The sequence below is a fragment of the Gallus gallus genome, chromosome 1, assembly GCF_016699485.2.
Source record: "Gallus gallus isolate bGalGal1 chromosome 1, bGalGal1.mat.broiler.GRCg7b, whole genome shotgun sequence".
NCBI classification, from domain to species: Eukaryota; Metazoa; Chordata; class Aves; order Galliformes; family Phasianidae; genus Gallus; species Gallus gallus.
In genome coordinates this window covers 75,157,212-75,171,663 of record NC_052532.1, presented here as the reverse complement: position 1 = coordinate 75,171,663, position 14,452 = coordinate 75,157,212, and positions in this window count along the sequence as shown.

Genomic DNA, 14,452 nt, shown 5'->3' with positions numbered 1-14,452 from the left:
TTGTGACAGCCAACACAGCATCAGCAAGGGCAAATCGTGCCTGACAAATTTGGTGGCTTTCTATCATGGGGTTACAGCATCAGTGGATAAGGGAAGAGCAACTGATGTCACCTAGCTGGACTTGTGAAAAGCGTTTTATGCTCTCCTGTATGACATCCTTGTCTTTAAAATGGAGAGACGTGGATTTGTCAGATGGACCACATGATGGGTAAGAAATTGGTTGGATGGTTACGCTTAAAGAGTTGCAGTCAACAATGTCCAGGTGGAGAGTAGTGGTCAGATGTGTTCCTCAGGGATCAGCATTGGAACCGGAACTATTTTACATCTTTCTTGGTGACACGGACAGTGAGTTTGTGTGCACTCATCAAATCTGTGGATGACACCAAGTGGTCGATGTGCTGGAGAGAAGGGTAGATGCCATCCAGAGGGATCTTGACAGGCTTGACAAGGTGGGACCATGTGAGCCCCATGGCGTTCAACAAGGCCCAGGCACGAATACAGGCTGAGCGGAGAAAGGATTGAAAGCAGCCCTAAGTTGGACTTGAGGGAGCTGATTGATTAAAAACTCAACATGAGTGAGTAATGTGCACCTGCAGCCCAGCAAGCCAACCATATCCTGGGTTACATCAAAAGAAGTGTGACCAGGAGGTTGATGGAGGTGATTCTCCTCTTCTACTTAATTCTCTTGTGACCCCACAGAGAGCATTCTTACCGTGCTCAGCTCTGGGAACCCCCAGCAGGACGTGAAAGCTGGAGTGGTTCAGCCTAGAAAAAGGGAGGCACTGGGGAGACCTTAAAGTGGCCTGCCAGTACCTAAAGTGGGCCTACAGGAAAGCTGGAGCGGGACTCTTCTTCAGGAAGAGTAGTGATAGAACAAGAGGTAGTAGCTTTAAACCAGAAGAGGGTGAATTTCAATTATGCATTAGGAAGAGGTTACCCAGAAATATTGTGGAAGTGTTTGGGCCAGGTTGAATGGGTCTTTGAGTAACATGATGTAACAGAAGGTGCCCCTTCCCATGGCAGAGGAGTTGGAATTAGATGATCCTTAAGGTCCCTTTAAATCGAAACCATTCCATTAAAAAAAAACAAAACAAAACAAAACAAAAAACCTCATCTATTCTAGACTGCAGATAACTGAGTACAATGCAACTGTAAATCCATCCTTTACAGTTTCCCAGTAGTCAGACAGACTCTTTAAGGAGGAGGAACAGGTTGTCCCCCTTTGCTGTAAAATGAGCCAGCAGAGAAGAAGACCAGTCTGGCTGAACAGGGAGCTTTTGCTGAGGCTCTGGGAAAGGAAGACATCTTTGGAAGAAGGATCAGGCAACTTGGGAAGAGCACAAGGATGTCTCTAGTACAAGGATTTGTCTAGAGGGAAAATTAGAAAGGCAAAAGCCCAGTAAGAACTTAACCTGGCCACCACTGTTAAAGATGGAAGATGTTATATAGCATATGATGATGTTTATATGCTCCCTCTTGGCAGACTGGGGGACAGGAGGCTGTAGAACAGTCCTGCAGAAAGGGATCTGGAGTTCTGGTTGACAGCAAGCTGAGTAAGAGTCAGCAGCTGAACTAGGTGTCTGCTATCTGTTCTTCCAGCCTTACCATTCTGAGATAGATCTATGGTTGCTCATTTGTTTTATCAGGAGTGTTAACAGTACTGTTGCTCATGTGTGCATGGCCAGGTCGAAGGTCGGAGATGAGAGAAGGAAGGTGTGGGCATGAGCAGGAGAAGCACGCTGTCACACCTTGATGGTGTGGCAGCAGTGGGGGCAGACTGCATTACTTGCTGTCCTGGTCTGCATGCAGCCTGCCGGCTCTAAGTCTTACTGTAGATTCACTAGCTATACCTAGCAGAATCTGCACTACAGTCTTTATACAATTCAGAATTGCTATTTCCTGTTGAAATAGGGGGTGGAGAACAGCTTTTTACGAGGTTGAATAGTGATAGGACAAGGGGGAATGGTTTTAAACTGAGACAGGGGAGGTTTAGGTTAGACATTAGGAGGAAGCTTTTCACACAGAGGGTGGTGATGCACTGGAACAGATTGCCCAAGGAGGTTGTTGATGCCCCATCCCTGGAGGCATTCAAGGCCAGGCTGGATGTGGCTCTGGGCAGCCTTGTCTAGTGGTTGGCAACCCTGCACAATAGCCGGGGGGTTGAAACTAGGCTATCACTATGTTCCTTTTCTGTGAGAATACAAGAAAAACTGTTCAGAGTAGCAGCTGTGTAGCAAGATAAACAGCATGAGAACCAAGGGCATCTCTAGAGGAAGAAAGAACAGCTCACAGCTCTGCTTGGGTAAGCACCCACATGAACGGTTGAAGTGTGTTTGTAGAATGTCTTGTTGACAGGGAAAGGTGGATGGGAAAGTTGTAGGGGTGGATGGGAAAGCTAGACAAATTAAACTTTGAAGGTATATCAGTAATGTAAGAACTTGTGGCAAAAAATTTGGATCATTCACATCTGAGTCTGTGCATCAGATGCTGCAAAAGGCATCCACTGTGTGGGGCAAATCAAGCCAAGGCTGAGCGAGCCCGGTCCGGCAGTGCTGCCCGACTGAACTACTGAAAGATTGTTTCATGTGTGCCCGCACCATTCTGCAGGACAGAAGTTGAGCAGTCGGGAACTATGGGGAGTTCACTAATGAAGGAGCAACAAGTAAATCTTGAAGTATTATGGTTAAAGTTTCAGAATCAGCCTGTATCTACCTCATCATTAGTTACTTTTCTTAAATGGGTAAGCAAAAATGTCCCTGAATTTCCGAAAACTGCATTCTCTCTTGATGGAGAACTCTGGGACAAAATCAGCACAAAACTCTGGGAGGCTTCTATTACTAAAGACAGAACAGGTGCTAAACTTTTACCTGTTTGGCACCAAACAATGGAAGGGCTTAAACAAATTCGACAAGGAAGAATTTGTTCCGACTATTCCCCATTGCCCTCCCTCCTACCCCCCACCGCTGCCACTCGGTGCAGATAACAGGCCTGACTCAACCCGCGGCTGCGACCCCAGCCCTCGCCTGGGAGCAAAGAAATCACATTCCCCCCCTTCCCCCCCCGCTTCCGCCCGACGCTCCGACCCCGACGTTCCCTGCGCTTCCGCCCAACGCTCCGACCCCGACGCTCGTCGCGCCGCTCCCACCCTCCGCCCCACCCATGACGCCAGGTGCGTTGCTCCCTTTCTCCCTGTCGCCTGTATCGTCAGATGCTGCGTCTCTGCAGCCTGCATGTAACTTGGTTAAAGACAAAGATGGAGCGGAACCAGAGGAGCTTTTTGATCCTGGTCCAGTAGATCCGGAAGACGAACCGGACATTTTCCCTCCTGATGATAATTTGAAGGGTGCGGAAAAGAAAAATTTTTCTCCGGCATACTACGGTGCAGTAGAGCAGTGCAGAAAAGAAGTGGTATTACGGGGTGATGCTGATACGTTGCAGCCTGGTCTTCCTTCGCCTTCAGTGTTACCTTTGAATTGGCCTATAGCAGTCATTGATTTAAAAGACTGTTTACCATTCGACTTCATACAAAAGATGCACGGCGATTCGCTTTCTCAGTGCCCTCCATAAACCCACAAAGCCCTGCTCAGTGGTATCAATGGACCATGTTACCACAAGGAATGCATAATAGTCCAACAATATGTCAATTGACTGTAGCAAATGCATTACAACCAGTACGAAAAGCTAGACCTCATGTCCTTATTTATCATTACATGGATAATATATGAATAGCAACAGAACAAGAAGAGCTTTACTGCTCGTCCAGCAGGCAGTCCAGTCTGTTGGTTTACAAATAGCAGAAGAGAAGGTGCAGCTTAGTTCTCCGTGGAAATATTTAGGATGGAAAATTGCATCTCACACCATTCAGCCACAAATCCTCAAAATGGTACCTAACATACAGACATTGAATGATTTGCAAAAATTATTAGAAACCATCAATTGGTTGTGACCGCTTTTGGGTATTACTACTCAAAAGCTGCACTCTCTATTCCAGCTACTCAAAGGAGACCCAAATCTAACCTCTAAAAGAAAATTAACACCAGAAGCATTACAATGCTTAGACTCTGTAATAGCATCATTGCAACATGGATATAGCTGTCGTGTTTGTTCATCACTTCCAGTATCTCTTATGATAATATCAAACTCCTATCAGCCGTATAGCTTGTTATGTCAATGGGATACCTCAAGAAAAGATCCTCTCATTATCCTCGAATGGATATTCATACTGCATACATTTTCAAAAACCATTACATCAAGAGTGGAGATGTTTGCAATGCTAATACAGCAACGTCGACATCGTCTACAGATTTTGCGAGCCCTTCACCCTGATTGCATCTACATACCTGCTACGAAAAAAAGAAGTAGATTAGATGCTTGCACAGTCACTCGCTTTACAAATTGCCATGGCAGACTATACTGGACAAATCTCCCATCCTCCCAAACATCAGTTACTACATAATTTGAGTGATCTGTCCCTTACTACTAGTAGTTTACTTTCACATGTTCTAATACCTGATGCCGTTACTGTATTTGTAGGAAATCAGCAGGAGAAATGCGACGACCATAGTAGATGATCAGCAAATCTCGTTTATTGTTTCAGCTGCGTGTACATTTATAGTGTGGATAATAGGCTCATACATATTGCTAAAGTGGAGCTCAGGATTGGCTCGCTAGTCAGTGTCAACTACGCCTATCTTTGTGCTCTGTGGTTATCTCTCAGCAAACACTCTCTTACAGACTTCTCAAAACACTGTTGCCGGCTTTCTCCATCGGCATCCTGTTTTGTTCCTTGTTCTCATACCTGACCTTGCGCGTAACAAGGTTGCTTAACCAGCTGCACAGTGTCTGCATGGCTTTTCTCAGTCAGCCAGTCATCAGTAAATCTCTCTACATGTATTTACCGGTGGCTCCGGCGAGACACACTGAACAGTGGTTCTCCAGCATGCAACTGTTACACGATGGCAATCAGACATATATATTGTCAATGGATCGCCTCAAATTGTAGAACTTGCTGCAGCAGCTCAAGCTTTTCAAATTTTTTCAGAACAAAAGCTTAATATAATAACTGACTCTTTGTATGTTACAGGTATCATACAGCTGATTGAAGGATCTTTTCTTAAGGAAGTTAATAACTGTGTTTTGCTCAAGTGAGTTCTACATTATGTCTCTCACCATACTCTTCCTTATTTCATTATGCATATTCAATCACACACTACATTGTCTGGTCCTTTAACTGAGGGCAACCGTAAGGCTGATAAAGCCTCAGTTGCCTTTGCTTCCTCTCAATTATTTCAGCAAGCACGACTCTCCCATCAATTTTTCCATCAGAATAGGAAAGCCTTACAAAAACAATTCCAATTGACAGTGGATCAGGCCTGTAACATTATTCTAACATGCCCAGAGTGCCAGACAGTTGCCCCTTTGCCTCAAATTGGGACAAATCCCCGTGGCACAGGACCTCTTCAGTTGTGACAGACAGATGTCACTCATGTTCCCGAATTTGGCCATCTAAAATATGTACATGTAACAATAGATACTCATTCTTCTTACATATTTGCCACAGCACATACAGGTGAACGGAGTCGCGATGCCTGTAAACACTGGTTATCTGCTTACGCTGCTATTGGGATCCCAAATACTATAAAAACAGATAATGGACCTGCATATACTCATAAGGCCACTTGAACTTTCTTCCAAGAGTGGGGGGTTAGACATATTACAGGCATTCCTAATTCTCTCACTGGACAAGCTATCGTTGAGTGTACTCATCAAACATTGAAATCCATTCTGAGTAAACAAAAAAGGAGGAATACAGGAGAACACCACAAGAAAGATTATGTAAGGCTTTGCTTGTGCTGAATTTTTTGAATTGTGATCATACAGAATCTCATGTGGATTGCCATTTTGGGGCTTCCCCAGTGCTCAAGGAACAGTCAATGGTCAACGTTCATAATATGGCCACAGGGCATTGGGAAGGTCCCTTACCACTGATAACCTGGGGTCATGGATGTGCTTGTGTCCACAAGCTAGTCCACAGGGACTAGCCCTACGTGGGTTCCAGCACAATATGTCCAGCCTCATCTCAAGGCAGAAAATAGCATCCAGCCCTTATAATGACTGGGTCTGTGTGCTTCTTACTTAGTGGTATTGCTCTGTAGCTTGTGGTATTGCAGATAACAACGTTTGTAATGGTGTGACATAGTGGGTGATTTTCCTCTGTTATCAATGCAATCTCAAGAATTGATTAGAATTATTAGGCATTATCTGGGTTGTTGTGTGCTTCTTTTATTTTAGTAGTAAATCGAATGTGAAGTAGGAAGGATGTGATGTTACCAATGCTGAAACCTATGGAAATAGCTCTTTTAATGTATTAGTAATGCTCGGTTATGATGCTATCAGCCTATCAATTAGTCTTTTCTTAACTTGCAAAGACAAAACCTGGAAAGGAATCCCAGGCAAAGGGATGACCCTGTATTATAGAATGATTTGATCTCTTTCATCCCGCTAATTAGGATTTTAAAAATATGGCCATGCATCACTTGAGACAAAGGTGCACAAGCTAATCTTTGTAGTTTATTCTGTTTTGCAAGCAGGTGTTCCACTTGGGCTCTGTATCACACACTGGCCGCGCAGATGCGATGTACAAATGGAAAATACCCTGCAGACCCTGAGAAGAATATAAGTGGGAGAGAATCTGTGGTGGGTGAGAGAGGAAATGTGCACTTAGAAGCAGGGGACAGCCTGCTGGCACTGCCTATCGCATCCACCGCCAACATGTTCCTTCTCTCTCCTTTTCCGCAGTTTGCTGTTTCTCAAGAGTCGGTAAGTAATAAATGCCCCTAGTAATACTCTAGCACATTTGCCTGCTAATATTGATTCTATCCAACATGCAACTTCATAAAGTTGTATGACCATTAATTTTCTATTAGCCCAAAGGCATGGTTGTGAGCACTCTAAAAGCATTTGTTGTACAAATTTTAGTGATCATTCAAAATCAATATATCAGAGCATATGAAAGTCAAAGACTTTTTTCTAACCAGTTACAGATTAACACAGAACGGGACCCTTAGGGGTTTATTTCCAGGTTGCAGAAACTTGGGCTGTAGGCCAAACATGTGTTTGTTCTTTTTTAGTGAGTTTAACAGTATTTCTTCTTGTTAAGCTACGTTTGCCTGTCTCCTTTCTCACGTTTAGAATATTGTCAATCGAGGCCTTGATTGAGTTATAATGATTATGTTACTAATAAAATTAGTGTTATTCTATAGTATGGTAGTAGTTTGCAAATAAACAAAAAAGGGGGAATTGTGGGAATACAAGAAAAACTGTTCAGAGTAGCAACTGTGTAGCAAGATAAACAGCATGAGAACCAAGGGCATCTCTAGAGGAAGAAAGAACAGCTCACAGCTCTGATTGGGTAAGTGCCCACATGAACAGTTGAAGAGTGTTTGTAGAATGTTTTGTTGACATGTGAAGGTGGATGGGAAAGTTATAGGGGCAGATGGGAAAGCTAGGCAAAGAAAACTTGTGAATGTATATAGGTAATGTGAGAACTTGTAATAAACAATTTGGATCATTCACATCTGAGTCAGTGAATCAGACACTGCACTTTTCAACCCAGTCCATTCTATGATTCTATAACATCAATCTATTGACTGCAACTCATGATTTACTCAGGATTTACTCATGAATGTCAGTCAGCACGGCTTCACCAGGGGAAGGTCATGCCTAACCAATCTGGTGGCCTTCTATGATGGAGTGACAGCATTGGTGAACAAAGGGAAGGTGTCCAAAGTCATTTACCCGAACTTGAGCAAGGCCTCTGACATGGTCCCCCACCACCTTCTTATCTCCAAATTGGAGGGATGTGGATTTGATGGGAGGACCACCCGATGGATAAGGAATTGGTTGAAAGGCCACAGACAGAGGGTGGTGATTAATGGTTCTATGTTCAGATGGAGTCTGGTAATGAGCAGCGTCCCCAAGGGGTCTGTCTTGGGACCAGTGCTCTTTAACATCTTTATAAATGACATCAGTGACAGAATTGAATGCACTCTCAGCAAGTTTGCTGATGACACCAGGCTGAGTGGTGCAGTTGACACAGTAAAGGATGCCATTTAGAGGGACCTCAACAGACTTCAAAGCTGGGCCTGGATGAATCTAATGATGTTCAACACAGCAAAGTGCAAGGTTTTGCACGTGGGCTGGAGGAATCCCAGACATATATATACAGATTGGGAGGAGTACTCCTTGAGAGAGCCCTGCAGAGAAGGACATGGGGGTCCTGATGGATGAAAAACTTAACATGAGCCAGCAGTGTGCTCTTGCAGCTCAGAAAGCTATATCCTCTAACCTCTGCTTGCACTGGGGTATGTCCTGGCCTTTGGTACCACACCCTTTGGCCTGATATCAGTGGCTGGATAGCTATCAGGCACCAAAGCGGGGTTCTAATTTGTCACGTGGATGTGATTAACATCCCCTTTGCAGTGAAGGTCAGAGTTTCAACTACTTTCTCCACTGGCAATTACTGGAGGTTATATCAATCCCCCAGCCATCTCATGAGACCTCAGCAATAAGGTCTCCCCTGCCATCTCAACTCGAGTACTGTGTCCAGTTTTGGGCCCCTCACTGTAAGAAAGACATCGAGGCCCTGGAGTGTGTCCAGAGGAGGGCAACAAAGCTTGTGAGGGGTCTGGAGCACAGGCCTTATGAAGAGCGGCTGAAGGAGCTGGGATTGTTCAGTCTGGAGAAGAGGAGGCTCAGGGGAGACCTTATTGCTCTCTATAACTACCTGAAGGGAGGTTGTAGTGAGCTGGGGGTCAGCCTCTTTTCTCGTGTGACTAGTGATAGAACTAGAGGGAATGGCTTCAAGCTGCGCCAGGGAAGGTTCAGGCTGGACGTTAGGAAATACTACTTCTCTGTAAGGGTGGTCAGGCACTGGAATGGGCTGCCCAGAGAGGTGGTGGAGTCACCTAGCCTGGTGGTGTTCAAAGAGTGTTTAGATGTTGTGTTGAGGGACATGGTTTAGCAAGAACCATTGGTGAAGGGTGAATGGTTGGACTGGATGATCCTGTGGGTCTTTTCCAACCTTAGCGATTCTATGATTCTATGACTTCGGGTGGCTACAGCATATCCTGCTTTTCATTTCCCTTCCTTCATGAAACTGCTTGCACAAACAAATAACTCCCAATTCATTTTTTCAAGGACAGCATCTCACAAGTTGACTTGACTAAAATACTCTTGTTCAGTAGTTTGAAGGCTGTTTTGTTATTTACCCTTCTTCTCTATTTGCCATCAGAAACACTGCTGGGTTCAAAAGGTTAGTTACATTTATCTCAACATTCTTGCTTCCGGCATAATTGGATATTGTTTTTTTGTCTTTCCAGTCTGGCATTCAGCTTCAGATGTACAGTTACCAGTTCAGCCCAACTTGATTGTCCTGGGGTTCTTGCAGCTCACACCAAAGCCATTACTGCATTCTGTACTTCTTCAGGTATTTCAGACTCAGGAGACTATTCTTCTAACATGAAGAACTGGGCCTCAATAGTCTCATCCTCAGGGACATATACTTGAATATTCCCCTCTACAAATGTAATTTGTGCTTATACTAAGCAGGTTACATCTCTACCTAAGTCAGCACAGGGCATTCAAGTATGTACAAAAACAGATCCTAATTTTTACTGGTTGAAACAATGGCCTGTTCTCCTTCACCTCTGTGACACCAACAGCTGAGGCTGATTACTTAAAGTGCCCTTTACAAGTGTTAATAACAGAATAAGTTGCTCCTGTATCTACAAGAAAGTTATATACTTTTCCTTTTCTGTATTCAAATCAGTGTATTTCTTACTGGTAGTAATTAATTTATCAAAAAGGCTGATGTTATCTCACCCTTTCCCTGTACCACTTGCTACAGTTTGGACAAATTCTTTGCTTTAGGAATAACATGTCTCATTCCAAATAGAATCAACCATTGATATCTGTCCAATAGCTCCTGTTGACCTGGGTTATTCTTTTATCACTTAGGAAGTAAAATGAGAATCAATCATCACCTATTCTTCTCCCTTAAACCTCTCTGCTTTTTCCTTTGCTTTTGCTGATGCTATGCTCATTTCCTCATATGCTAACAGTGTATCCAACATCACCTGCAAATTATTCCAATCTGGATCCTGAGTTCTAATAATACTTTCCACCATCTTATTTGTGTCCTCTCTATACGGTCCTGCCAATTCTTTCCATGATTGTAAGTCTGTTAACAAAAAAAAGGCACTTTTATGCACACTGGACATACTGTTTGCCTTAAATGGGCTTTTATATTTTGAGCATGTCTTCTGGTCCGACCCGCCACCAGGCTAAGACCCCTTTCAGAGCTAGTTTCATCTTCCTCTTCCCATTCTCTTTGTTCCTCATCCCTTTCAGAGCTTCTTACATCTTCTTCCCATTCTCCTCCCCTCTTCCACCATAACCCTTCTGTTCCTTTGTCCTCTATCGCCACCACGCGGCTCAATCAATATCTCAACCTCCTCCTTCACGTATTCCCTTGTTGCATCGCTTTCTGTTGCTACATGCTGAACAGCAATGTTTCGGTGTTTTCTTGTTTTTCTGCATCTAAAGCTAACGCAGTGCTTTCATTTGTAATCAAATTATACTTCTTACATATTTCTCATAACGCAAAGAACAAACTTATATATGGCATCACTTCTCATTTTCCTTTGCATCTACAGAATAACATTAATTGAAAGATGGTATTGTAATTAACAGACTCGTTGACAGGCTGTTTTTCTTAATCTTCTGAGGTGTATATCGGCCAGCACTGATTTCAAACAGATCTTCCCAAGATTCTCCCAGCATCTTAAAATACACTTCAAGGGAGAACTCTTTGGGATTCTCTCTTTAGAGTACTGTCCGAATCCCATACTTCAACAAACAACTATTTCTTATACCACAGCAGGACTCAAACCTGACAGGTGTGACTCAAACCCACAGTCTTCCAATTTGACCTGCATTCTGCGCATTCCTGTATTAGCATACAGCTCCTTAGGCTAGCCATCACCAATTAGCTTAACTCAGCCTATTCTTGCAGGAACTTTGGATCACAAATTGTAGGTGGGCAGTACCTGCTGAAATTCAAACACTGACCCTTAAGAACTCCTTAACGTAACTAATCTTCCAGATAGCTGTTGCAGAAACACATCACACCAGGGAACTGGAGGGCAAATTTGAAATATACTACAGAAATACTGCTGTGCATACTGCAGTATGCTTCCTCTGGTCCGTTGAGACTCTGGAGAGCTAGTCTCATTTGGGTTGCCAAACTTGTCACTGAAATCTGGGAATAAAACTCTCCAACTCAAATGACAGATTAGAAAGCCAACATAATTTATTGCAGCGTTAGGTGCATGGGGAATCTCTGCTCCAAGCATGCGCATGAGGGACTTGAAGCTCACTCATCATATACATGCAGCATAAAAATATACAAGAATTATCATTGAAATTCCTACCTATTCTGAGAATTTCTATACATATTGATATCTAGTATTATGTACATGCTGTGTTATGATGTGATACTTCCATCGGATCTTTGAAGGTAATTGGGTTCCACAGGGGAGGTGCTCTCTGGCCAAAAACAAACATGCAAAGTAGATTTCATCCATTTTTAATCAAAAAGTTATTTGCAGAAATGGATAGCGGACTAAATTTATGATATTCTCCGTGTCAGGTAGCTTAACATTACCTGGGGTATGCAGACCACGTAGGGTACAATGTCACTCCTCACAAGTGTGAAAGTTTGCTTCTGGGGCCCTCATTCACCTCACTGTGCTAACCCTCCAGTGGCATTCTTTCGTCCTCCAAATTTCAGACTAGAGGTTTCTCAGACTAGAGGAATAGAAGGCTGAATGTGGGACACCCTCAGTCCGCCAAAGAGTCTGCCCCATGGAAAGAGCGATCAAGGTCTGTGCCACGGAGTGCAGCTGCAAGCCGCAAGAGAAATAGCACCTTGCAGCCCTTGTCCTTTGAAGCAGAAGGGAACACCTTAGGAAGACGGAGCACACTTCGGAAGCTCAAAGATGCCGCGCGTCAAGCTGGCAAGAGAAGATTCTGAACTGCCGTCCTTTTCCCTTCCATCCACAGTGGCGTCTGTCACATAGAACCGGGGAGTAACGTACTGGCCTTGGCAGGGCCCTTTCTTGCCACTCCTCTAATGCTTAGGATTAAGTCGATAAAGACATCGTAACGGTTGTTCTCTGCAAAAACTACCCGTAACATTGTTCCTTCAACAAGCAGACAAGCCCAACACATGCCTGCCGGTCAAATTGTGGGTAGGAGTTGGTTTGTTAGTGGGAGAGAATTTGATGTTTTCGAAAGAACGGTAGCATTTTGGAGAGAAAATGTTTTGTTTCTGTTTGAAAAGTGGTACTTGGTGGGAGGATAATGCTTAACGGATGGGGGGAGAAAAGTGGTCTTTTGGGGAGAAACTTCCCTTTGGTGGAGAAAGTAGGCGTTTTGCGGGAGAAAAGGTCGCGCGGTGCGCAGAAAGTGCAGTTCTATTTTGAGGGAGAAAAGAGGTATTCTGGTGGAGCACATGTCATGTTTGGAGAAGAAGAGTGGTATTTGTGGGGCACATGCCTTATTTTTGTGAGAAATGTGGTATTTTGGTGGAGAGGAGGTGCTATCTTGTGCAGCAAAGTGGTATTTGGGGCTGCAAGCGCCTTGTTTTGGGGAGCAGAGTGGTATTTTGGGGGAGAAGCTGTCATATTGTCGGGAGAGAGAACTGGCATTTTGGTGGAGAAAATGCCACGTACTGGGGAGCAAAGGGGAGGAGATTGTCCTAGTCTGGGGAGAAGAGAGGTCTTTTGGGAAGCAAACGTTTTATTTTCCGGTGGGAACGGTATCCTGCTGGAGACAATGCCATCTTTTGACGTGACATGTGGTATTTTGGTGGAGAAAATGCCGTAGTGTGGAGAGAAGAGCGGTCAGCTTTTGGGGAAAGAAGGTATTTTGCAGGAGCAAACGTTATATTTTCAGGAGAACCGTCACCTTATGCGTGACACAATGTCATATTTTGTGGAGAGATGCGACGCGACCTGAGCATGGACGTCCCCTCCTGCATCACTGGAGCCCACAGCTCGCCTTCAGAGCTCCGTGGATTTCCCACGTTTTACCCTGAAGCCGCCTCGCTACAGCTCCGTGGGTGGCACACAAGGCCTGCAGCACCTCTTTCTCCGCAAAGCCCACCTGCAGGCATTGGCTCGTGAGGTTCACCACCTGCCCTCCTGAGCAAAATCAACCCCTAAGAACAAGAGCAAAGTGCCCTGGATTCGAGCTGGCCTGGTCCAAGCCCCGGTCCCACCAGACATTTCCTGGTATCTAGGCTGCTCCCCAAAGCCTGGCCCCACCTCAGCACACGCTGTCAGATCAGATTCAAAGCTGGCACCAAGCTTTTCCCAGAAGCTCTTTGCCAGCAGCTCACTCACTGTGTTTCATCCCTCCTCACCTCAGTCCGAAAGTATTGGCCGCACCTGCCAGCGGGTGTTACCTCCGACCTTGTCACTGGGCAGCGACTCAACAGCACCCGGTTTGCTTCTGGGGCCCTCATTCACCTCACTGTGCTAACCCTCCAGTGGCATTCTTTCCTCCTCCAAATAAACTAACGGAATAGAAGGCTGAATGTGGGACACCCTCAGTCCGCCAAAGAGTCTGCCCCATGGAGTCCATGGTGTTCAAGGTCTGCGCCACGGAGTGCAGCTGCAAGCCGCAAGAGAAATAGCACCTTGCAGCCCTTGTCCTTTGAAGCAGAAGGGAACACCTTAGGAAGACGGAGCACACTTCGGAAGCTCAAAGATGCCGCGCGTCAAGCTGGCAAGAGAAGATTCTGAACTGCCGTCCTTTTCCCTTCCATCCACAGTGGCGTCTGTCACATAGAACCGGGGAGTAACTTACTGGCCTTGGCAGGGCCCTTTCTTGCCACTCCTCTAATGCTTAGGATTAAGTCGACAAAGACATCGTAACGGTTGTTCTCTGCAAAAACTACCCGTAACATTGTTCCTTCTACAAGCAGACAAGCCCAACACATGCCTGCCGGTCAAATTGTGGGTAGGAGTTGGTTTGTTAGTGGGAGAGAATTTGATGTTTTCGAAAGAACGGTAGCATTTTCGCCTTGTTTTGGGGAGCAGAGTGGTATTTTGGGGGAGAAGCTGTCATATTGTCGGGAGAGAGAACTGGCATTTTGGTGGAGAAAATGCCACGTACTGGGGAGCAAAGGGGAGGAGATTGTCCTAGTCTGGGGAGAAGAGAGGTCTTTTGGGAAGCAAACGTTTTCTTTTCCGGTGGGAACGGTATCCTGCTGGAGACAATGCCATCTTTTGACGTGACATGTGGTATTTTGGTGGAGAAAATGCCGTAGTGTGGAGAGAAGAGCGGTCAGCTTTTGGGGAAAGAAGGTATTTTGCAGGAGCAAACG